Source organism: Elephas maximus, chromosome 2, assembly GCF_024166365.1.
Source record: "Elephas maximus indicus isolate mEleMax1 chromosome 2, mEleMax1 primary haplotype, whole genome shotgun sequence".
NCBI lineage: Eukaryota > Metazoa > Chordata > Mammalia > Proboscidea > Elephantidae > Elephas > Elephas maximus.
In genome coordinates this window covers 17,944,270-17,968,679 of record NC_064820.1, presented here as the reverse complement: position 1 = coordinate 17,968,679, position 24,410 = coordinate 17,944,270, and the positions used below count along the sequence as shown (strand labels likewise).

General features: G+C 42.3%; 1 protein-coding gene across 3 annotated transcripts in view; it reads left to right on the top strand.

The window, feature by feature from the left end:
- The window catches only part of ANKH (ANKH inorganic pyrophosphate transport regulator), a 169,871-nt gene that overhangs the window by 48,827 nt on the left and 96,634 nt on the right, over window positions 1–24,410 (top strand). The window lies entirely within an intron of this gene.

Sequence of the window (24,410 nt, the reverse complement as noted above, 5' to 3'; positions counted from 1 at the left end):
ATGTACAACAGGAGAGACGTACCTGATACAGTGCCCATTAATTTGTCACCAGCTGGGTGGTTTGTCAAGAAAACCTAAGGTACCTGGACTGGAAAAACACACATCAGTGTGTACTTTATCCTTTGGTTTACTTTACTTTATTTGCTTAGCTAAACATGCTGTGGTTTTTATCAGGTTAGTCATGCACACATTGCATTCGTCTGGAAAGTAGCTTTAGCGTCTTAACCTCTCGTGTTTGTTTAGAAATTCCTTGAAAAATCAAAATAATTAGGTCCCTTACTTCTATTGGATCTGCAGTTACTGCTTGAATCATTGAGATTAACTAATCTGATGTCACCGGGATTTGTGCTCGCATCTTTTGCGAATAGTATCATAGAGGAAAAAGATAAAAGCAGATATTCACTGAGCCCCTGTAGGTGGGCAGGGTCAAGGGTCAACAGTGAGCTTTGAATTAGACACTTGTGTTCTTAAGTGATTCTGCCTGATCAGTTATGATGAGTCAGCTCATTACCGTCTTTATCAACTCCGTGGATTTCTAGTTCCACTGTGGAACTAAGATATGTTTGTGGAAGCACTGAAAACTTGAGATTTAACAGATGTCAGATGGAAGCAGAGCAGATGTGTAATGGTCCAGAAGGTCTTGATAGGCCATGGAATAGCTGAGTAATTAGAATTTCTGTGTGCCAGCAGATCTACTTAAACAGCTTTGGCTAAGCTAGGAGATGGTTGGACATTTTGCCCAGTTGTTTGTGGCCTCATCTCCCTTTTGAAAAATGTCGGTAATGGCAGCAGAATGAGGAAGGCACCTCATTGGTGTGCTATGGCCATGTGCTTTCTTGTTTGTTTTGTTTTTATCCCCATACTTACTTGCTCTGATCTCACCAAAACAAGAGGAAAAATTAAGCTAACCATCTGATTTGTCCGTTACTCGTTAGGTGCCCTCCAGGGCATTCTGACTCCTAGCGACCCCAAGTGACAGAGTAGAACTGCTCCATAAGGTTTCCTAGGCCGTAATCTTTACAGAAATAGATCACCAGGTCTTTTCTCCCACAGAGCCGCTGGATGGGTTCAAACCTCCAAACTTTACTAGTTGGCAACAATTCCACGCCATGCCTTTTACTTCTAGATCTTAAAACATTTTCACTGTGCAAAGTTATAATATGCTTAATCACATTTGTTTTTCAAGGTAGTTTGCATTGAGTTCAGAAAGTGAGACTGCTCACCTTTCGGGGTGTGTAACCGTAGCCATGGAGCATTGCAGAGCTCAAATCGGGGGTCCGGCAGAAAATAGACGTAGCCAGGCCGACTCCTTGAGGTCTTCCGCATCACTTGGTAATTTAGTAGGGACTTAAGACCTGGAGGTCCTCGAGGTCCCAGTACCTTTTATAACACGTCAGAAGCCAGGCGTGTCCACGATCAGATCAGCTGTTCAAAGGATCCCACAAACTGCAGGACTTTTTGTTGTAGTTATTATTAGTTTGCATTGTTTGGAAATGGCTGTTTTTATCATGATTAACAGAATATGGTGATTCTTATTCCAAGAGCTAACGTCGAGGGTATTGTTTGGGTCGAAGGCACATTGGCCTGGGCCTGTTATGTTTTAGATTTCGTGACTGTGGGCATGCGTTGTCATTCCTCTCTCATGCAAATACAGCTGAATTTTAACATTAAAGAAGAAAGGGCTTTTTAATACCTATTTTAGGGTTCTATCCCAGTTTGGGTTTTGATTTCCAAACAAGAATAGATGGTATACGGCAGACAAATCATTTCTAGGTCTGCTCAATTCCAATTCTTTTTTTCCCCCCTCAATAAGACAGAAAAATTCATCACATTTTTCATCACATTTAAAATGTTCCCTATTCATATTTCATCAGAACCAATTTTTCCCCTCCTTCAAGGAAGGATGATCCTGCTAGAAACAGAATGGGCCTTTGTGTCTGTGGAGACAAAATGTAATGGATACGTATTTTTTCCTTCAGTGAAGGCAGCCTGAGGGCTCTGCAGTCTCTCCGCCAGTATAAGATATTCTTGCATACCACCTACTCCCGTCAGTGGGTTTCTGTCTGCTCCCTGTTTATCTGGGCAACAGCACACAGGAAGAAAGGAATTTTTAAATGTGGAAATGACTTCGTATGCGTCAGAGGCTGTGAACTTGAAAGTTGTTTGTTAGTTTTGATCTGCAGTTTGCTTGAAAATAACCCACTTTTTCTCCTTCAGCCTCCAATTATTGACTTATTTGTAGGAGGGTCACCCACTCAAATCCATGCTGTGACTGCTTTTTTGCCATTCAGCGTTGTCAGTGGTTCATTTTTACAGCAGATTGTTCATTTTATAAACAGGCTCACTCCCAGTAAAACAAATAAATTAAAATTATTTTCTTACACTGTAGGTGCAAAATAGTGTAGCTTCAGCTTTCTCCCTGCTCAGTCACCTCTCACCAGTAATCTCTGAAGGGCTTACTTTGCCCTTTGGAACAAATACAGCCAATGTCAGATATGTAATTCAGTGGTTGGTTTTATCTAGTGCTGTACAAGTGCATAATGGCATACTTAATATCACCAAGCCCAGATAACCTCAAATTACAGTATTAGAAAAAAAAATCCCATTGCCGTCAAGTCAATTACAGCTTATAACAACCCTACAGGACAAAGTAGAACTGCCCCATAGGGTTTCCAAGGAGCGACTGGTGGGTTTGAACAGCTGACGTTTTGATTAACAGCCATAGCTCTTAACCACTGTGCCACCAGGGCTCCAATTACAGTTATTAGTGCTACTGACGGCACTTAGGGCATGTTACCCAGAGTGGGTACTTAGGGCACACACACAAAAATAGGGCAAAAGGGGTTTTCATGTATTTCCTAGATTTGAATATTTTTGGTCACAGAATTTGTTGCTTATTGGCAGAGCTTCTGCTATTTTCGTTACCATTGCTTCTGAATGCATGTTCAATGCCATGAAAAATGAAGGCTACTTCCTTTTCATATGCAGCAAAAAGATTGTATAACAGAGTTAAATTAGTAGCTGTGCAGATGGGTCCATTGTAGGGTCATTATGTGATTCTGCTCATGTGCTGTTTCTGAATTGTGAAATATTCATTCTGTTCAGACGACTAGGAAAAACAGCCTCCCCGCAAAAGCTCTCTAGCGCAGCACCATCCAACAGAAGTGTAACGGGAGCCACATAAGTAATTTTCAATTTTCTCGTAGCCCTATTAAAAAAGTAAATATAAGCAGGTGAAATTAGTTTAATAAGTTATTTTATTTAATCCAATTATATTCGAAATGTCCTTTCAACTAAGTCTTCGAAATTCAGTGTGTGTTTTACACCCCCAGCACATCTCAGCTCCAGTTGCCACATTTGAAATACTCAAGAGCCACACCGGGCTAATGGCTGCCACCTTAGGCAGCACAAGTCTATCGTTGTTAGGTGCCATCGAGTTGATTTCAACTCATAGCTGCCCAAATAAGTCAATTCATGGTTTGATTGAAGCTTCAGAGAGGAGGAAGAAAGGGATCATGGGAAATGTCTGTTCATTTGCAGAGAACCAAGTAACAGTTTTTGAAAAGGAAGATGTTGACAGAACTTTCTGGAAAAATGTAACTAGTTCTGAGTTGTTTATTCGTACAGGTCAAATGCCGTTATTTAACACAGTTCATTTTATTTTTATGAAGAAGAAAAAAAAGAGAAATCTAATATTCATGATTTCCTAAAGGAAATTAAAAATTAACATCCGAGAACCTCAATGTAAAGGATTCCTTTTTCACTCATTTATCTGAGTCTGTCATTGGAATAACTATGTGGCTGGGATACAGTAGTAATTAAAGACTGCACTTTTAGTTATAACACACTTTTAGTTCTCAGATTACTTTTCAGCTAACGGCTCTTGTTATTGTATTGAGCTTTTTGTCCCTGAAAAGGTGGAAGTTTTGCCTAGTGGATGCTTATGTTTTTATTTAGTGTGGTCAGTGGAAAAATGGTGCTTTAATGCTGTTCCAAGTACTTTGAAGCCCTCATTTACGGTAAGTACAAGCAGTAGTTACCAGAAAACACTTTCTGTTAACTCACAACCAGAACATGCCAAGGAGCCTGTACCTGTACCCGCTTCCCTCCCTCAGTGTATTCCTCTGGAAAGGCTATTTTATGTCACCCCATTTTCAGAGTAAAAAGCTGTTATTGTAACTCTATGTGAGGTGATGCCAGATGGCCCTCACTTTAAAAAAAACACTATGACCTTTGAGTTTATTACTGTTGATTGGAAATGGAGGTTTTGTTGTATTATTACCCTCAAGGGATTAGTGATAGAGGCATGTGCTTGGAGTTAATTTGGAATGTACCTACAAGGCCACAAATCTGTCCTTATGATGTCTGGCTCTTATAAAGTCCTTGCATGCTTTGAAGTTTAACAACTTGAATTTTTTGTATGATAGAAACAATAAGTGGCATTAAAAAAACAAAACCATTGCCATCAAGTTGATTCTGACTCATAGTGACACTATATGGGCAGTTCTACTCTGTAAATGTTTACGGATGCAGATGGCCACATCTTTGTCCCGAGGAGTGGCTAGTGGGTTTGAACCACTGACCTTTCAGTTAGCAGCCGAGTGCTTTAACCACTGTACCACCAGAGCGCCTCAGAAGTGGCATAGAAAGCCCATTTATTAAAAATTTAGGACAATTATTATAAAATGATACACAGTAAATTCTTATTTTATCCCATTTGAGAAATTAAGAAGCATGACTTTAGGCAGTAAATTCTGTGGTTAGAATTGAAATTCATACTTCAGTTATTCTATTATGTATGTATTTTATTCTTTTTTTTTTTTAGTTGTACTTTAGATGAAGGTTTACAGAACAAACTAGCTTTTCATTAAACAGTTAGTACACATATTGTTTTGTGACACTGGCTAACAACCCCATGACATGTCAACACTCTCCCTTCTCAACCTTGGGATCCCTGTTATCAGCTTTCCTGTCCCCTCCTGCCTACTAATCCTTGCCCCTGGGCTGGTGTGCCCCTTTAATCTTGTTTTGTTTTACGGGCCTGTCTAATCTTTGGCTGAAGGGTGAACCTCAGGAGTGACTCCTTTACTGAGTTTAAAGGGTGTGCAGGGGCCATACTCTTGGGGTTTCTCCAGTCTCGGGGTTTCTCCAGTCTCTGTCAGGCCAGTAAGTCTGGTCTTTTTTTGTGAGTTAGAATTTTGTTCTACATTTTTCTCCACCTCTGTCCAGGACCCTTTGTTGTGATCCCTGTCAGAGCAGTCATTGGTGGTACCTGGGCACCATCTAGTTGTATTGGACTCAGTCTGGTGGAAGCCATAGTTCTTGTTGTCCATTGGTTGCGCTTTATTATTCTTACAACTGAAATGTAAAAACTGGCCTAATACTTTATAAAGAGTTTTTCTATAAAATACTGGATTTCCTTAATCTTAACTGCTCCTTAACTGCTGCAGCAATGGACTCAAACATATTCTTGATCATAAAGATGGCACAGGACTGAGCACTTTTCGTTCTGTTATGTATAAGGTCTCTCTGAGTTGGAGCTGACTCAATGACAGCTAACAACAACAGCCGTTAATCCAGGGGTGAAGTTTTTAATTTATACCATAGTTTTTGACCTACAGTGTGTCTCCCATTGACGTCCTATACAGAGTTACAAAGGTGGTTAGAGCTACGGCTTGAGGTATTCTAACCCGCTCGCAGGAAGTCAATAGGAGTTTCATGGAAAATGGCTCTCCCTATTTTTTTATGGCAGAGAAAGCATACTGAACTAACGGTGATAAAGAGTTACATTGCAAACTCATCGAAACACTTTCACTGCAAAGAGGACCTCCTTATATAAATGGTAGGCCCTAACAGGGGGACTTATATCATGAAGAAACCCAGGCCCATGTGTCAAGCATTCATCACAATGTCAGAGCAGTGTGGTCCCCATGTTAGACATTAACGCATAGACCTGTGTGTCGGTCTCTTCCTGCCAAAATATCTTTCCTCAGTGTGTAGTTATTTTACATGCTGTGCAAAAGAAAGGGAGAGATGAAGTCAGAGGAATAATTAGTTTCAGTATTTCATATTTCTGAAGATAATTATGGAAACTCCCTGGAGAGTTACTTTCCAGGACTAGATCAGCTCCTTTAAGACACTGGACCCTGGTGTCTGTCTGTCACAGCAAGGGGCAGCTCACACTGGACACCCGATCATTAATTCTCTACTCAGAGTTGAGTCTTTAGTGCCTTATAGTGGAGCCACGTTCAACCTCCATGTTAAAACCTCAATAAATTTTTCATTGTTTTTAGAATAGAGTATTTCATGATTAAAAACCAATAAGAATAAGCTTCTCCCAAAAGTAGCTCTTCAGAAGCAGTGTAGGTGATGTGAAAGACTCTGCTAAAGGTACCCCCTGCTGAGTGTCCATTGCGTGCACACTTGACGTAAGTCATAGACCGGGATGTTAGGGTGTCAGCCAGGCCTTCTATTTCGTTGTGGGAGAGAGAGGACAGAACTGCTACATTCTCGTTAGGAACATGGCAGCCGTGAGACTAGGTGTAGCATGGAAGCCTTTGGGCACGGCGGGTTACATAAGTCTTATCCTTTTTCTGCTTCTGCTCTTTAAAAAAAATGGAGCAGTTATGGAGAAGTAGATGGGGGGTGTTGGGGGGGAGACTGATTCCTGCCCCCCCCCCTTTTCTGGTTCTGCTGGAAAGCTGTGAAGACTTAAGTATGGAGCTTGGGTAAAACTCGGGCTTCCATGTGGATAAGGTGGGTGAGGGGAACAAGTGAAAGGTGCCCTGAGGATACGTATGAATCATAAGGTACCTAAAGAGATAGGTAACAGAATGTACCCAGCTATTGGTTTCTTTAAATCTTGCTCTTTTTTATATCTGCTTTCAAATTTAAAATGTTACTGCTACTATTATAACGAACTCTGTATTTTTTTACAATGAAAGCATGTATTGGCATCTCTGTCCAGGTAAAACCTCTTTGGCTGCTTGCTGGCTTTTCGGTTGCAACCTGGTAACTGCTTTATAAACAAGATACCCCTGGGAAATAAGCAACCTTTTGCTTCTTTGCACTTGCGAATCTAAACATGCAAAAGACTGTCAAGTGTCACCCTTTCTAAAGCCAAGTAAGGCTTCTTGACGGGTTCTAGGTAAAATAAATAAAGTGAAAGAGTCAAAGGTGTACACATATGTGAGAACAGATGGAAGTATCTATAAAAAACCAAACCCAGTGCCGTCGAGTCGATTCCGACTCATAGTGACCCTATAGACAGCGTAGAACTGCCCCATGGAGTTTCCAAGCAGCCACATATATTCATTGAAGACACAACTACAGATACTCTTCAAACATAACTGAACACCTTCTGAGATAGGTTTTCTAGGTTTGAAAGCCTAGGACCATAGTCTTATGGGTCAATTCAGTCAGTTAGCATAACATAGCTCACAAGAGTTCATGTTCTGTATCCTAGTGAAGTGAGTAGCGTTTAGGGTTTAAAAAGCTTGTGAATAGCCATCCAAGATCCAACTGTTGGTCTCTACTCACCAGGAATAAAAGAGTAAGAAGGCAACCAAATCTCAGAAAAGAAACACATCTACAAGGCTGATCACCTACACAAGCCATGACCTCAACTACCCTGAGACAGAAGAACTAGATGGTGCCTGGCTGTTACCACTGACTTATCTGACCTGGGGCACAACAGGTGATCCTGGTTAGAATGGAAGAAAAAATATAGAACAAAACTCAAATTCTTAAAGAAGTCCAAATTAACTGGACCACCCGAGACCAGAGGACTCCCTGACACTACCACCCTGAGATGCTTTTTAAACCTTGAACCAAAACTATCCCAAGGACACCTTTTAACAAAAAAGCAAAGTGACACACCAGATAAAGGATATCACCTGTTAAAGTTAAATCGGTGCTCTACTAAAACATCTGTATGAGTACAAAAGGTCAACATTTAATCCAAAGTGAAGATGAGAGATAAGGGGACAGGGAAGCTAGAGTACTGGAAATGGAACAACCGGAACACAATTAATGAGAATGTCACTCAATGTGGAAAATGGAATGAGTGTCACTGGTCAATTTGTGTGGAAATCGTCAAAAGAGAACCTAACTTGCTGTGTTTATTATTATTTTAATAATAAAATATTATTAAAAAAAGAAATCAGGAACAGCAGTTCTACAACCACAAGGAAATGAAATGGATTATCCTCTAGAGAGGAACGCAGCCTACCTGTACCTTGATTTTAGCCTGATGAGATCTGTACTATACTTTTGACGTACATAACTGTAAGATAATAAATTTGGGTTGTTTTAAAAAATAAAAGTGGGAGGGTTGAGAAGTAAGAAGAAAGGCGGTTAGGCAGTTTCTGCTGAACATAGCATGTATAATTGGGAGAGGACTAATTGATTAATACTTAATGACTTGTGTTAGTGAATGTAAGAAATAACTTGGTGCTTCAGAAACCTTCTTTCTTACGTTCATTTGGGCTCTTTGTTTTTTTCCTTTTCTCTGACCTTCTTGTTGCCACCATTCCATCTCACTTATGTCCACCCATGTTTGTTTCCGTCATCCTTTTCCCACTGGTTTTGGCGTCACACGTAGACATCATCCGCCATCAGCAAACACCAGGCATAGGGAGACAGCTTCTGACACATTAGCACAGGCTGCCAGAACGCACCACAGAAAGCCAAACGGAATCAGTGAGCTTTGATTCATCATTTCTGCCCAGCGGTGTCCAATCCTAGACTCATACACGATACATCCTTTCCATCTGTCTATTTGGCAAAAACAACAGAAAAATGAGAGCCCATGTCTAAAGGAATTGAAGCATTTTATCCAGTGAAATATTGAATTTAGAAAACGTCACATGCCACAGAATCATCAAAGCAGAGTTCATGTTATTTCTTAATTTGAGAAATACATCCCACAGAAATGCATGACGTTATGTGGAGGAAAGCCCAGATCCATAGAATCAGATGAAACCACTCTTTCTCCACCTGTGGCCCTTCCTTTCTTCACATCCCGAATGAGTGTTTTTCTTTTCCCTGTGGGAGAGTTTGTTTTGCCATCACGTTGCAGACTGGCCAGAGCTTGTGGCATGTCGTGTTGACTGACCTGCCTCTTGGTTGGGTGAATTTTTGAGAAGCTTTTCTTGGTGCCAGGCCAACCCGTTACAGAGACTCCACTGAGGAACAGTCAGGTATCCTTGACGTTAATGTTCCAAGAAAGACAGCTGAAACCGTTGGGTCTCTCAAAAATATTGACACCCGAATAAAAACCTTTTGTGAAGCAATAGATCCCAAGGAACTAGCCATCAATAAAGCTTTTACATCACCTTTGTAAGGCAGGTCTCACATCTAAGTTTGACTATTTCTGACCTAAACCATTCTCTTCCTCACATGCTGATCTCTGGTGCTGAATCAGATGTTGGGAGTGAACCTATTATGAGGAGACAATCATCAGTTCAGCTATTTGAGCTTCAGAGGAAATTAAACATAGGCCAGTTTAAGGTAGCTCCTGTTTTCTTAGAGCTTCTAGACCAGCCCATTTTTATTTTGTGTATGAGGAAACTGAGGCCAGGGAAGGTTGTTTGAGACGGCTGCACACTCAGATGTGACAGGTCCAGAAAAGGAATGTTCTCTCCCGAGACAGCCTCCTCTTTCCTTCACCTGCTTTAGGGCAACCAAGGAAGATGTTTTTAGGATTGGAAAAGGAAGACATTTGGCATAGCATGCTCTCCCCATACAATAATGACCAGGGACGTTGTGTAGGTCAGGAACACCTTTGGACGCATTTTCACCAGCTTGTCAAACAGATTTGCCAAAAATACCTTTAGCTGGAACCAGGACTGGGCAGCTTTGTGAGTGGGCTGGGCCAACAGGAGAATGTCAGGGCCAGAATTCAGAACTGGCTGTTCACAACAACAGCACATCCACGGGGTCACTGCCGCTCACTGGCTGAAGCCCCTCTTGACCTGAAGAGCCCAAGCAGCCGATTTTCAGAATGGAGTGGCCAGATCAACCAGTTGAATTAGGAAGGCTTCCCAGCCATTTGTGTTCAGCAGTGTTTGGGCTCTGTGTTTGCAGCGCCTCGGGCTCTCTGGCACTTGTTTTTGTCTGCCTGTGGCCCTGCTCGGTTCACATGCGTGGCGTTCTTTATGTCTGCAATTGGCCTGGCTGGGCTTGTTAACGTAGACATGAAGCATACACCTTGGTAGAGGCTAGTGAATATTTTTTATCTATGAGAACTGACTTAGGCACAAGAAACAAAGAACATGAGTTTCTCTAAAAATCGTTGCGGAACCTCAAGATCTTTTGTACTTTGATAATGACCTACGAAGAAAGTACAAGGTAAAGTAGCTACGGCCGCAGGCGATGTTGCGCCCTTTTGAGTAACAACATGATAAAACCGTGGAGGATAACCATCGAGAAATTTTCTCACTGTGGTTATGCCCTTGATACACATACGTGTGCATGTGGGCACACATGTGCACATACACACACCAACATATATACATACGTACAGATGAACTTCAGTCTGGGCACATATTAACTAGTGAACTGATGGGGAAAATCCTTACAATTGTAGCCCACTGGGCTTCAATTTGTAAATCCTCAAATATAGCACAACCCCAGGAGGCTGTGAATCTTGAAGACATCAGCCCAGAGGTCCTGCTACAGCTGTTAGGTGAAGGATGTTAAAAATGAAACAGATAATGTTTCCTTACTTTTCTAGAAAGTTACAGACCAGAATATTATAAATAGTTTGTCTCTGCAGAATTACAGAACTTGCAGAGAGAGCCAAGTGAAATGCTCAAAAGGACAAGGGTAGGAGGCTGGTGTGTAAAAACATGTAACAAAAGTTAAGACTCTACCCAGCTACCATTAGTAACATTTTGATCAAGAATTCTACAGAGGAATCCTGATCAGAAAGGGGGAAATGCAGAAAGAATTTCAAATTCTCATGGACTCCAGACTTTCTGGAGCCACGGAGGCTGGTTAAACCCCTTAAACTATTGCCCTGAGATAATCTTTAAACCTTAAGCCAAAAATGTCCCCTGAAATCTTCTTAAAACCAAAAATAGTTTAACTTAACTAGTAAAAAAATGTCTGCCTTAAGCATTATGCTCTTTTAAGATCTATATGAGATCAAATTGACAGCAGCAACTCAGAAGATTAGATAGGAACCTTAGGGGGCAGTGAGTTTACGTTAATGGAGGAGGAACAACTTAGAAAAGGAGGGTGTGAATGGTTGTACAACTGGAAGAATGTAGATAGTGTTACTGAATTGTACATGTAGAAATTGTTGAATTGGTGTATGTTTTGCTGTGTATATTCTCAATGACAACAACAAAATAAATAAATACAATTATATTTTTTAAAAAGTTGAAACTCTTAGAGTCTAGAAAGACTAAAGGTCAATTAGAAATTCCAGTTCTGTTTTTAAGTGTATGGATAGAGTAAAAATGGCCCCGGTTTTTAGTAAATATTAGCATTCTGGAATTAGAAGGCCCCATGAAATTTGAAGGAAGTAAAATGACATTTAGAGAGAAAAGCAGACTGGGTGCCTGGTAGTGGACTTAATTACCCCAGGAGGTGTAGCAGATTGGCAGTAAGAGCTATCCAGAGGGAGGCTTAGAAGGAGAGATCCAAGGTTCACCCTTGAATCTGAGCCAAGGAATGCCATAAAATGTACACTGGTGTTGAAAACAGACTATTGAGCTAAAAAATAATAATGATCTGACTTAATCCATCTGCTTTGGGGTCCATTCATTTACATTTTTTGATACCTGGTTATGGGCCTGGGGCTGGGCTAGTACGTAGATTTAAATCAGTTTCTCGCTCGCTCTCTTCTCTTTCTCTCTCTCTCATAGATTTAAATCAGTCTTTCCTCTCTCTCCCACAGACACACACGTACATACAGTCTTCTGCCTTCACATCATTTATGATCTAGTGGAGGAGGCCAATGTGTAAACAGCTAACTTTATAACCTGTTGCCGTCAGGTTGATTCCAACCCATAGTGACCCTATAGGACAGAGTAGAACTGCCCTGTAGAGTTTCCAGGGAGCGTCTGGTGAATTCGAATTGCCAGCCTTTTGGTTAGCAGCTGAGCTTTTAACTGCTGTGTCACCAGGGCTCCTACTTGATAAGGTATGTTTGTTGTTGTTAGGTGCCATCGAGTCAGTTCCGACTCATAGCGACCCTGTGCACAACGGAACAAAACACTGCCCGGTCCTGCGCCATCCTTACAATCGTTGTTATGCTTGAGCTCATTGTTGCAGCCACTGTGTCACTCCACCTTGTTGAGGGTCTTCCTCTTTTCCGCTGACCCTGTACTCTGCCAAGCATGATGTCCTTCTCCAGGGACTGATCCCTCCTGACAACATGTCCAAAGTGTGTAAGACGCAGTCTCACCATCCTTGCTTCTACAGAGCGTTCTGGTTGTACTTCTTCTAAGACAGATTTGTTCGTTCTTTTGGCAGTCCATGGTATATTCAATATTCTTCGCCAACACCACAATTCAAAGGCGTCAGCTCTTCTTCGGTCTTCCTTATTCGTCGCCTAGCTTTCACATGCATATGATGTGATTGAAAATACCATGGCTTGAGTCAGGCGCACCTTAGTCTTCAGGGTGACATCTTCGCTCTTCAACACTTTGAAGAGGTCCTTTGCAGCAGATTTGCCCAATGCAATGCGTCTTTTGATTTCTTGACGGCTGCTTCCATGGCTGTTGATTGGGGATCCAAGTAAAATGAAATCCTTGACAACTTCAGTCTTTTCTCCGTTTATCATGATGTTGCTTATTGGTCCAGTTGTGAGGATTTCTGTTTTCTTTACGTTGAGGTGTAATCCATACTGAAGGCTGTGGTCTTTGATCTTCATTAGTAAGTGCTCCAAGTCCTCTTCACTTTCAGCAAGCAAGGTTGTGTCATCTGCATAACGCAGGTTGTTAATGAGTCTTCCTCCAATCTTGATGCCCCGTTCTTCTTCATATAGTCCAGCTTCTTGTATCATTTGTTCAGCATACAGATTAAATAGGTATGGTGAAAGAATACAACCCTGACACACACCTTTCCTGACTTTAAACCAATCAGTATCCCCTTGTTCTGTCTGAACAACTGCCTCTTGATCTATGTAAAGGTTCTTCATGAGCACAATTAAGTGTTCTGGAATTCCCATTCTTCGCGGTGTTATCCATAGTTTGTTATAATCCACACAGTCAAATGCCTTTGCATAATCGATAAAACACAGGTAAACATCCTTCTGGTATTCTCTGCTTTCAGCCAGGATCCATCTGACATCAGCAATGACATCCCTGGTTCTACGTCCTCTTCTGAAACCAGCCTGAATTTCTGGCAGTTCCCTGTAGATATACTGCTGCAGCCGTTTTTGAATGATCTTCAGCAGAATTTTGCTTGCGTATGATATTAATGATATTGTTCTATAATTTCCACATCGGTTGGATCACCTTTCTTGGGAATAGGGATAAATATGGATCTCTTCCAATCAGTTGGCCAGGAAGCTGTCTTCCATATTTCTTGGCGTAGATGAGTGAGCACCTCCGGCGCTGCATCTGTTTGTTGAAACATCTCAATTGATATTCCATCAATTCCTGGAGCCTTGTTTTTCGCCAGTGCCTTCAGAGCAGCTTGGACTTCTTCCTTCAGTACCATTGGTTCCTGATCATATGCGACCTCTTGAAATGGTTGAATATCGACTAATTCTTTTTGGTATAATGACTCTGTGTATTCCTTGCATCTTCTTTTGATGCTTCCTGCATCATTTAATATTTTCCCCATGGAATCCTTCACTATTGCAACTCGAGGTTTGAATTTTTTCTTCAGTTCTTTCAGCTTGAGAAATGCCGAGTGTGTTCTTCCCGTTTGGTTTTCTATCTCCAGGTCTTTGCACTTGTCGTTATAATACTTAATTTTATCTTCTCAAGAGGCCCTTTGGAATCTTCTTTTCCGTTCTTTTACTTCATCAATTCTTCCTTTTGCTTTAGCTGCTTGACGCTCAAGAGCAAGTTTCAGAGTCTTCTCTGACATCCTTCTTGGTCTTTTCTTTCTTTCCTGTCTTTTCAGTGACCTCTTGGTTTCTTCGTGGATGATGCCTTTGATGTCAGTCCACAACTCGTCTGGCCTTCGGTCACTAGTGTTCAATGCGACAAATCTATTCTTCAGATGGTCTCTAAATTCAGGTGGGATATACCCAAGGTCATATTTTGGCTCTCGTGGACTTGCTGAGATTTTCTTCAGTTTCAGCTTGAACTTGCATATGAGGAATTGATGGTCTTTCTTTTTTCTACAGTCGGCCCCTGGCCTTGTTCTGACGGATGATATTGAGCTTTTCCGTCGTCTCTTTCCACAGATGTAGTGAATTTGATTTCTGTGTGTTCCATCTGGCGAGGTCCATGTGTATAGTTGCTGTTCATGTTGATGAAAGAAAGTATTTGCAATGAAGAAGTCACTGGTCTTGCAAAATTCTATGATTCGATCTCTGGCGTTGTTTCTATCACCAAGGCCATATTTTCCAACTACTGATCCTTCTTCTTTGTTTCCAACTTTCACATTCCAATCGCCAGTAATTTATTTCATTTCTTTCATTTTTTCTTTCACTCATATTTCATTCATGATAAGGTATATATGAATGAAATAAATGTCGTGACCAGGACAAACAGTTGTCTATGAGAACAACACTGAGTAAGGAATGATTATTCTGATGTGAGAGATGGGAACAGTGTCTCAAGGACCTTAGTATCTGAGCTTAACCTTGAAGGATAGGTGGGGCTGGGGTGTGGCCAGAAAAGGGGGAGAGGATAGTCTGGCCTGAGCAAGATGAGGCAACATGGCAGATGAGGCTGGTGATAGGCCGGGATAGCTGCAACATAAAAAAAAATGGGAGGCAGGAAGAAAGTGAAGGAGGAAGCTAGAAGGAACTCTACATGGATAGAATTAGGTGTATGTTGTAGGTGATGGGAACCATTAATGTGGTTTGGAGACGAAAGTGGCATGATCTTATGCATCTGAGAAGATGAGGACTCTAGGGCAGTATGGAGAAGTAGTTGGAGAGCCAAGAGGTTAGCACTGGAGTTGAGAAGCTGGGGCAGATATACTGGTTGGGGGCCAAGGACGAGTGAAGCTGAGCTTCTTGCTGAGAGATGCCCTGCCCAGGGGCCATGGGGAGGATCCAGGCATCAATGAGCGGCCCAGTGCACGTAAATACAGACGCCTGCTCACATTGGGGATTTCCAGAATAACGCTGAACTCTGTGATCACCTTAATAGTACAAAGCTGAGGAGACCGGTACATATTTTAATCTGCTTTTCTCCTTCTTTCTTCTTGTGACTTTTCTGAATTTTTATTTTGGCCAAAATAACCCTTTAATAGCCACCAGGTCTTTCCATTTCTCTAGGGAGTTCAGGTGACTATTTAAATAATTCATCTGTTCATTTCTTTTTTGCCCAAATTCATACTCCCTGAGCATCAGTGAACCTGTTTTTAACAACACGATCCTATAACATCCTAAAACTTTCACATGCATTGAAAAATGTGTTTTGCTAATAAAAACTGATTCAACCATGTATAAATATGGGCAGGAGGATTACACAGAATACAAATAAAACCTACCACCCTGCTTGCTGTACATGGTACTCATTTCATTCAGCCTTGCGTTAAGGCTGGCTGTATTGTGTGTCTTTCTCCACCTCTAGACAGCCCATTTCTTCAGGGCAAGGACTGAACTTTGTTCATCTTTTTATTGTCCTCGCAAGCCCTTGTACTGCTTGTTCAATGTTTTAAAAAGCCAAATACTCTTAAATACTTTCAGGACCAAATAATTAAAAGTATGGAATCAGGAGTTTTATAGAGCCCTGCTAAATATATAGAGAGAAGGGTGTCATGGATTGAATTGTGTCCCCAAAAAGTATCTGTGAACTTGGCTGGGTCATGATTCCCAGTATTGTGATTGTCTGCCATTTTGTCATCTGATGTGATTTCCTGTGTGTTGTAAATCCTACCTCTATGATGTTAATGAGGTAGGATTAGAGGCAGTTATGTAGACTCAATCTACAAAATTAATCTACAATTTAAGCCAATCTCTTTTGAGATATAAAATAGAGAAGCAACCAGAGAGACAGGAAGACCTCGTACCACTGAGAAAGCAGTGCTGGAGCAGAGCGCATCCTCTGGACCCGAGGTCCTTGTGCTGAGAAGTTCCTCAACCAGGGAAGATTGACCACAAGGATCTTCCCCCAGAGCTGACAGAGAGAGAACGCCTTTCCCTAGAGCTGGCACCCTGAATTTGGACCCGTAGCCTACTAGACTGTGAGAGAATAAATTTCTCTTTGTTAAAGCCATCCACCTGTGGTATTTCTGTTATAGCAGCACTGGATGACTAAAACAAAGGGCCTATGATATACCACAAATGGAATTAGAAAAATATATTATTTTCTATATCTAAACTTGAAAGGTAGCTTCTAATGAGCCACAGTGGTACCTTTTATTTTTCTCGTTGGCCTTCAGACTTGGAAGATGAGAAGAAAAAATTGAATAAAATGGCTAATATCAAGCACAAACTTTTTAATGAAAGAGCAAATAAGATATTCCAGCCTTAGGGCCCTGTTGCTGTGGCTGACCTGGGTTTTTAGCTTGGGAAAGGGGTTAATAGCTGCCAAGAATTTCTTTAACAGAAAACAGGAACTTCGTAGAAAGTAGCAAAGTTCCTTTTTAACTCTAGAACTACAGGAAAAAGGAGATTTCAAACAAACTAGAAATGTGTTTAAAATACTGGTAAACTAAAAATTCAATGGGTTGAAAATTGAAGTTTCTTTCCATCTTCTTTTTGTTATTGTTTTATCACACAAGTTTAATTGTTTGCTCCTTTTCGAGGACAATGTGTAACATAAGCAGAATGCTCTTAAGCTGTTAGTTCCAAGAGTATACACCCACAGGGCAACTCAAAGGAATCTACAGTACAGTGGGGCTTCTATGAGCTGAAGCCAGCAATCCTGCCTCCCACTGACGCCACGCACACGGCAGCCTCGTCTGGAAAGGAAAATGTGTCTGGATGGCCAGCGGAGTGGTCACAGAAGATCACAGCACCTACGACCATAGGCTTTCCTTCTTTTTGCCCCTTCTCTGTCTCTGCCCTGTAGTTATCCGTCAGCCTTGTCTTTCATGTGTGAGCAAGGGCATGAAGTGGGTGAGTTTGTTTCACTGGCAGAACCAAGACTCTTGAAAGCCAGAGAGGCTGTTTTGTTACAGCCGAGGTAGAATGTTCAGACAGCACTTGGCTGCTCAGGGCGATGAGGTTAACTTATTGAGGAGGCTGCGTGGGCCGTTCCAGAGGACTCGGAACTGTACTTGCGCTCACACAATTTATCTTTTGCTTTTTGTAGTCCACTTATTTCCCACCTCCCTTCTCCACCCCACAGTGCCCTGGTGAAATCATAATTCCCTGTAAAATGTCATTTTGTTGCCATGGAAATGAGAGTATTGACTCTGGAATTTATGAACGCACCATAAGGTCCAGTAGTGTGGGCGTAGAAGAGGTAAAAAAAAAAAAAAAAATGACCTTGACAAAGACCCACAAGGTTTGATCTCATACTTTCCCTTCAGATTTTTATATTCAGAAACAATAAACTCATTCTGGATTAATAAGCCAGGGAGCTGAAGACAACTGGTGGCTTCTGAGGTGCAGAAGGTAGAACTTAAGCCTGCCCGTCGGTGTCTCTTTAGTTTCTTAGCGTTAGGAGAAATTCCAGAAACAGGAGAAGGCTGGGATAAATGGCCAGGCATTGAGTTCATAGTTAATTTGATCGGCAATGAAAGTTAATCCTGGACAGATCTGTCAGTGCAGCTACATACAAACATGACCATCGTTATTCTGCTTTACATTTTCACAGTTTCACAATAGTTACTGTCTTCACCCATGTATTTCGAAGTTGCTCTGGCTCCGCTCCTCCCTTAGCTGGGATTCAGAAGCTGTTGAGGGGACACAGCCCTGAGAAGTCAGATTAGGAGGCACCCCGGCGACCAGAGAAGAAAAACAGCAAGCTTCTGTGTCTGTGGCTGAAATTCAAAACGGCATCCAAAAACTAACTTCCTGTTGAGGCTCTTTTGTAAGCAAAACCTTGGTTTCAGATCTTAATTCTGCCTTGGCATTGGGAGCCCAGTGCCCACTTTTCGGTCACACCAAGACCCGGCTGACTCAGAGGAAGGCGTCCTCCTGTTGAGTCATCCACTTCCTGCAGGCCTGGAGTTTTCTTTGGAGGCTTCCCCTTTACATGGCCCCTGGCCTCAGCCTGAGAGGTCTGGGAAACTCTGAAAGACGAGGGTTGACAGCTGCAGGCTTACCTCTGGCTCCTGCATTTCATAGCTCTGATGGCATGTCATACCGTGAAGAGCTTATATCAGTGAGAAATACAAAGCTGTGGAGGAAAAACTCGGCTCTGTGTTGTGCTTGTATACACATCTCCTCAGAGCGCTTTCACACTTGTTCTGACATGTGCCACTTTGCTGGCGCATAGACTTACTGTAGGGAGACACGAGGGAGCCCTGCTGGCTCAGTGGTTAAAGCGCTCGGTTGCTAACCAAAAGGTCAGCAGTTTGAACCCACCAGCCACATGGTGGGAGAAAGATGTGTCAGTCTGCTTTCATGAAGATTACGGCCTTGGAATCCCTATGGGGCAGTTCACAGTGCCGGCATTTTAGATGTTCATAATCTCCAACAGACGACACCAGTGCAGATACATGTAAAGACACACACATACAAGGATTGAATATATTTTAGTCGACTTGACTTCTTCACAACGGGTTCAGGTTAGGGGTTGGTACCTGATGGAACCATGTGTCAACAAACATTATAACCCCTAAACCCTATCTATTCATTGCACTGACTCTTTAACGTAGTAAGGAATATCATGCAAACCATACAGATAATAAGCTCTGACACTCTGTGGAGCTGGTTTAATACTGGGCTAGTGCGAACAGGGCATGGGAAACATTTCATCACATGGAATAAAAAAAGAAAGTTTTTTTTTTTCCAAAGTACCAAAAAAAAAAAAACACCATTGCCATCAAGTCAATTTCTACTCAGCAACCTGGTAAGAAGAGTAAAACTGTTCAATAGGGTTTCCAAGGAGCGGATTCGAACTGATGACCTTTCGGTTAGCAGCCATAGCTCTTAACCATTGCGCCACCAGGGCTCCTTTTTTTAAAGTAGAACTGTATTTTCTGAATTCACAATAGTCAATACTGTTCAGAAGGTGGGGAATTCATGTTATATCTAGGATAGCATGGGCTCCCTAAAGGGAAGAATTCACCAGTCCTGCAGACTGTGTTTCTAGCTCCTGTGTTTGTTTATCAGGTGTAAGTTCATGGAATCCTTGTGCCCTTTCTGGCATGTCCTTTTCACACATACACAAGTTCACAAGAGGTCAGTTAAAATCAAGGATCCCCAGGATAGAACACATCTGTCAGAAGAGCCACCATGGCCCGTTCCCATCAGAAGAGCCTCCAAGAACAACACACACAGGAACTCACCCTGCTCCCTGTGTCCCTGAGGGGTGCACAGCCACCCTGCCCTCCCCGCAGGAGAGTGACCTTCTGCCCCTGCCACAGCACAGCGCTTTTCCTTCACCTCCTGGGAAAAGGGCTTTGTAGTTTCAGTGTTGTTAAATAGCAGCTCATCAGAGACTGCCATAAGGGGGGTAAGGAGAATGTTCCGTTGGGCTCAGAGATTATCGGTAAATGGTAATTACGAAAATGAGTAAAGAGCGTTGCACTTCAAACATTAAGTTCTTTGTTTTAACCCCAAATAAGCAGTAGACTTATGTAGATTTTTTTGTCCCCCCAAATACATTTTTCTGATGGGATGTTTAGGGTTTTTGATTTTTTTTTTTTGAAGAAGTAAGAGGAGGGAGGAGTTGGACCTTGATAGCCTAAGGCTGCTTCAGCTATATTGAGAGTCACAGAACTAAAGGCCCTCAGAGGGCATCAGAACCACACAGTGACCCGGTAACGTCCCAGTGCTGCATAGCCACTTGTGCCGCAGCAGGGTCGCCCTGTTTGAACCATCGTTGAACACTGATAATGAGTCTTTTTTGCCATGTTCAAAAAAACACATGTCCATTTCCTCAACTGTGTGTGCGCACCTAGCAAGAGTGCATCTTATCTAGAAAAGTCAGTAGTTTCACAAAATTTTATTTCAATCTTACTTCTATCCCTGTAAGGCTCCAAAAGCAATTATGTGTCCACCCCTGACAAAAAAAAAAAAAAAAAACCTGTTGCCATTGGGTCGATTCGGACTCATGGCAACCCTATAGGAGAGAGTAGAACTGCCCCATAGGGTTTCCAAGACTGTAATCTTTAGTATGGAAGCAGACTGCCACACCTTTCTCCTGCGGAGCAACTGGTGAGTTCAAACTACCAACCTTTCAGTTAGTAGCCGAGCACCTTAACTTCTGTGCCACCAGGGCTCCTTCCACCCAGACAATTACATTGTATTTACTGAAAACACAAAATGTTAAGTAGATGCATGTCCTCACTCTGACTGGCTCTCTCCCTGCTTGCCTTACTTGCTAGCCAGTCATAGAATTTTAAAATTCATTCACTCTTCCTTTCATTCAAGAAATAAATTCGGAGTCGAAAACTGTGCTAGGTGCTGGCAGTACAAAGGATAGGTGGCATCTTGGCATTCGTGGACCTTGCAGTCTGCTGGGGGCTACAGCAAGTAACCAATTACAAGATGGTTTAAGAACTGTGGTGATGGGGGGCGTGCAGTTAGGAAAACATTGCAGAAATATGATATGGACGTCAGACATTCCAGGATTCAGATTGTGAACTCGCTAGGTGTGTGGTCAGGGGGAGGGGAAGTATTTAAATTCCCTGTGCCTCAGAGTTTCTTCATCTATATAAAACAGAAGTCATAAGAGGTAATAATAGGATTTGCTGCATAAGATTCTTGTAGGACCAAACAATGAAGCCCTTCATACATACTTTATCAGCAATAAATGGTAGCTGCTGCTGTTGTTGGTTTCGACACGTAGAGTTAGAGGTGTCTGTAAGAGCCCAGCTCCTAACCAAAAGGTCAGCAGTTTGAATCTACCAGCCATTCCTCAGAAACCCTATGTGGCAGCCCTGCTCTGTCCTCTAGGGTTGCAATGAGTCGGAACTGCCTCGATGACAATAGGTTTGGTTTTTGGTTGAAGAGGGCATGTAGGGAGCTCAGGGTAGAGCTATCAGCTGGAGAAGGAGATATGCTTGAAAGCCGCCATGATCGTAGAGTAAATTGAAACCTTGATTTCTCTAAGGTCTAGAGAGTATAGAGTAAAAAGAGTTGTGGAATACAAAAGTTTAAGACAGAAAAAAGAACCTAAAAAGGAGACTGAGGGTGTTAAAAAAAAGAAAAAAATTTTTTTTTAGAGAACATAGAATCCAATGCCTTCATCCGTACTTGGGAAAGAGATTTAGAGGTAGGGCTTTCAAACTTTTTGACTGGGGAACACAGTAAGAAATGCATTTTATATCACAGACCAGTATACATACACTCACACGCAAACAACTAAAGGATATTTTAATGCCGAACATGACCCATCAAATTAATTTCCAACCTACTATGGATTGTCATCCACAGCATGGAAAATGTTGATCTAGATTGATTACAACACTTACCAAAATCACTCTGCAACTTGGCTTCAGAGCCAACAGGTTGGTTAGTCCAACATCACTGCTTGAAGATGGGTGAGTCATACTGTCTTTCAGCAAATACTTATTGAGCACCTACTATGTGCCAAGTAATTCAGCAAGCTATGGTTGGAATCATCGGGGAGATTGGGGGCTGGAGGGAGGGCAAGAGCTGACCTAGCCTGGGGATCAGAGATCACTTCCTGAGGAAGTGACGTTTGAGATGGAGGATGCTGTCTTAGTCACCTAGTGCTGCTATAACAGAAATAACGCAAGTAGATGGCTTTAACAAAGAGAAATTTTTACTCTCACAGTCCAGTAGGCTTGAAGTCCGAGTTCAGGGCACCAGCTCCAGGGGAAGGCTTTCTCTCTCTGTTGGCTCTGGAAGAAGGTCCTTGTCATCTGTCTTTCCTTGGTCTGGGAGCATCTCAGCCCAGGAACCTCAGGTCCAAAGGACGCACTCTGCTCCCAGTGCTGCTTTCTTGGTGGTATGAGGTCCCCATGTCTCTGCTCACTTCTCTCTTCCATATCTAAAAAGAGATTGGCTTAAAACACTACCTAATTTTGTAGACCTCATCAATATAACTGCTGCTAACTGGGTAATCCATTTGATTACATCATAGTGTTGGGATTTACAACCCAGGGAAATCACATCAGATGATAAAATGGTAGACAATCATACAAGGGAATCATGACCTAGCGAATTTGACAGATATTTTGGGGGGACACAGTTCAGTCCCTGACAGATGGGTAGAAGTAGCCAGGGGAAAGCAGGCAGGAGGGAGAGTGGGGAGGCTGAGTGCGAGGGAAGCATCTGGAACATGAAGGAAATGCACTGTCTGGAACATGGAGTGGGAAGGAGAGGAGAAGATGAGGGGCCAGACCTTGGAGGACCTCAAAAGCCAAATTAAGGAGGTCGGGCGTTGCTTTGAGATGATGAAAAGTTGTTGAAGGAGTGACAGGGTCACATCTTCAGAAGTTCTCTCCAGCTGCTAAACAGAAGTGGACTGGAAGAGAGCAAGACAGAGGCAGAGAGGGATCCAGTAGTAGGGCTTCTGCAAGACAGGTGAGAAATAATACTGGTCTGAACTAGGCTGGGGGCAGAAAGAAATGAATGGACTTGGTAGATGTTTAGGAGGTTGCATCAACCGGACAAGACGATTGATTAGAAACAGAGGGACAATGAAGAGAGAGCCATTAAAGATAACACCCCAAGTCTTTGGTGGGGATGGCCATTAAAATTGGAGCATTGAAGGAGCAGCCTTGGGGGGCGGCAGAGACTAAAATGATAAATTCATTTTTGCACACGTTCAGATTGAGGTACCTGCCGTGGGTGATTGACTGTCTATCTGGGGCTAAGGAGAGGGGTCCCAGGTAGAAACATAGGTTGGGACATTGTCAACATGGAGACAGGAATAGAGGCTGTAGGAATAGATGAGATTACCTAGGAAAGTGGCTGCCAAAACTTTTTTGACAGCAACCCACAGTAGGAAACTCATTACGTTGCAACCCCATATACACACATGTGTACGTGCACACACACGCATGACTAAAACAACCTATCCTCACTGCTCGCATGCTAGCTGATAGCCCTGTACTCTGTTTAATAAAAAAGCTGGTTGGAATGTTCCGAGTTGTTTTCATGACACACTCATGTCTTAGAAAACATGTAGAGGGAGCGGCCCAGGACAGGCATAGGCACTCTGCATACTTGGTTCCCCATTGGACCCACTTTCCCCTCCCTACTTCCGTTTGCAAAATGTCCGTTGGAGGAATGTGTGACATGAACCTCAGAACTCCTCCACACAAAGACGTTTGGGGAAATCTCTACTGCCACGGTCCTCATTGGAGACTTAGCACACACATTGAGAGCCTCTGTAGTTAAAAACAAGAAATTTAACTTTGTTTCCTAGAGTTATTTGAATACCTAAGGCATCTTTTGCACATAGCACCTATTCACATCTGGAAGAAATAGTGTTCCTAGGATATACTTTCAGAAACACTGCTGGTTCCCGTATCTCGGTATCAGAATGAGTGTGATCACCAAGTCAGGCATAGGGAGAAATTGGAACTAGTAGAATTTGTTTTCTGGAAAACCAGAAAACTAAACCCACTGCTGTCGAGTTGATTCCGACTCATAGCAACCCTATAGGACAAAGTAGAACTGCCCCATAGCGTTTCCAAGGAGCACCTGGTGGATTCAAACTGCCGACCTTTTTGTTAGCTGCTCTCACATTTAACTATGCCACCAGGGTTTCCTGCTTTCTGGAAGGTCACGGAGAATTTAAAGAGTTAAAGAAGGCATCTAATAAAAACCCCACCCACTGCCGCCGAGTCAATTCCGACTAACAGTGGCCCAGTCACTCCATAAATCTTCTAAAATATTTGCTTTTGTAACATCCTTGTATAGTTCCAATTTGAAAATGGCAGTCTCTTCTAAATGGTGGCTGATGGGGTGTGAAAGAGAAGGTTTGCCTAAAGAATCCAGAATCATCTTTCCTGGTTTTGTCTTATCTCATTAGTCAGTTTCACATGAGTTTGGAATAATTTTCATGTAAAATGAGTTTAACAACTGCAAAGTATTGTTAGGGAATTCTCATTTGGGAGAAAAGCTGCATCTATTTTTCTTTTTTTCAATTGCAGGAAGTGCCACCCGTCCAAGTAATGAGCAGTGTGTGTAGTAGGTCTCAGTTGGGTTGTGTTATCACTGACGGAGGTACAGT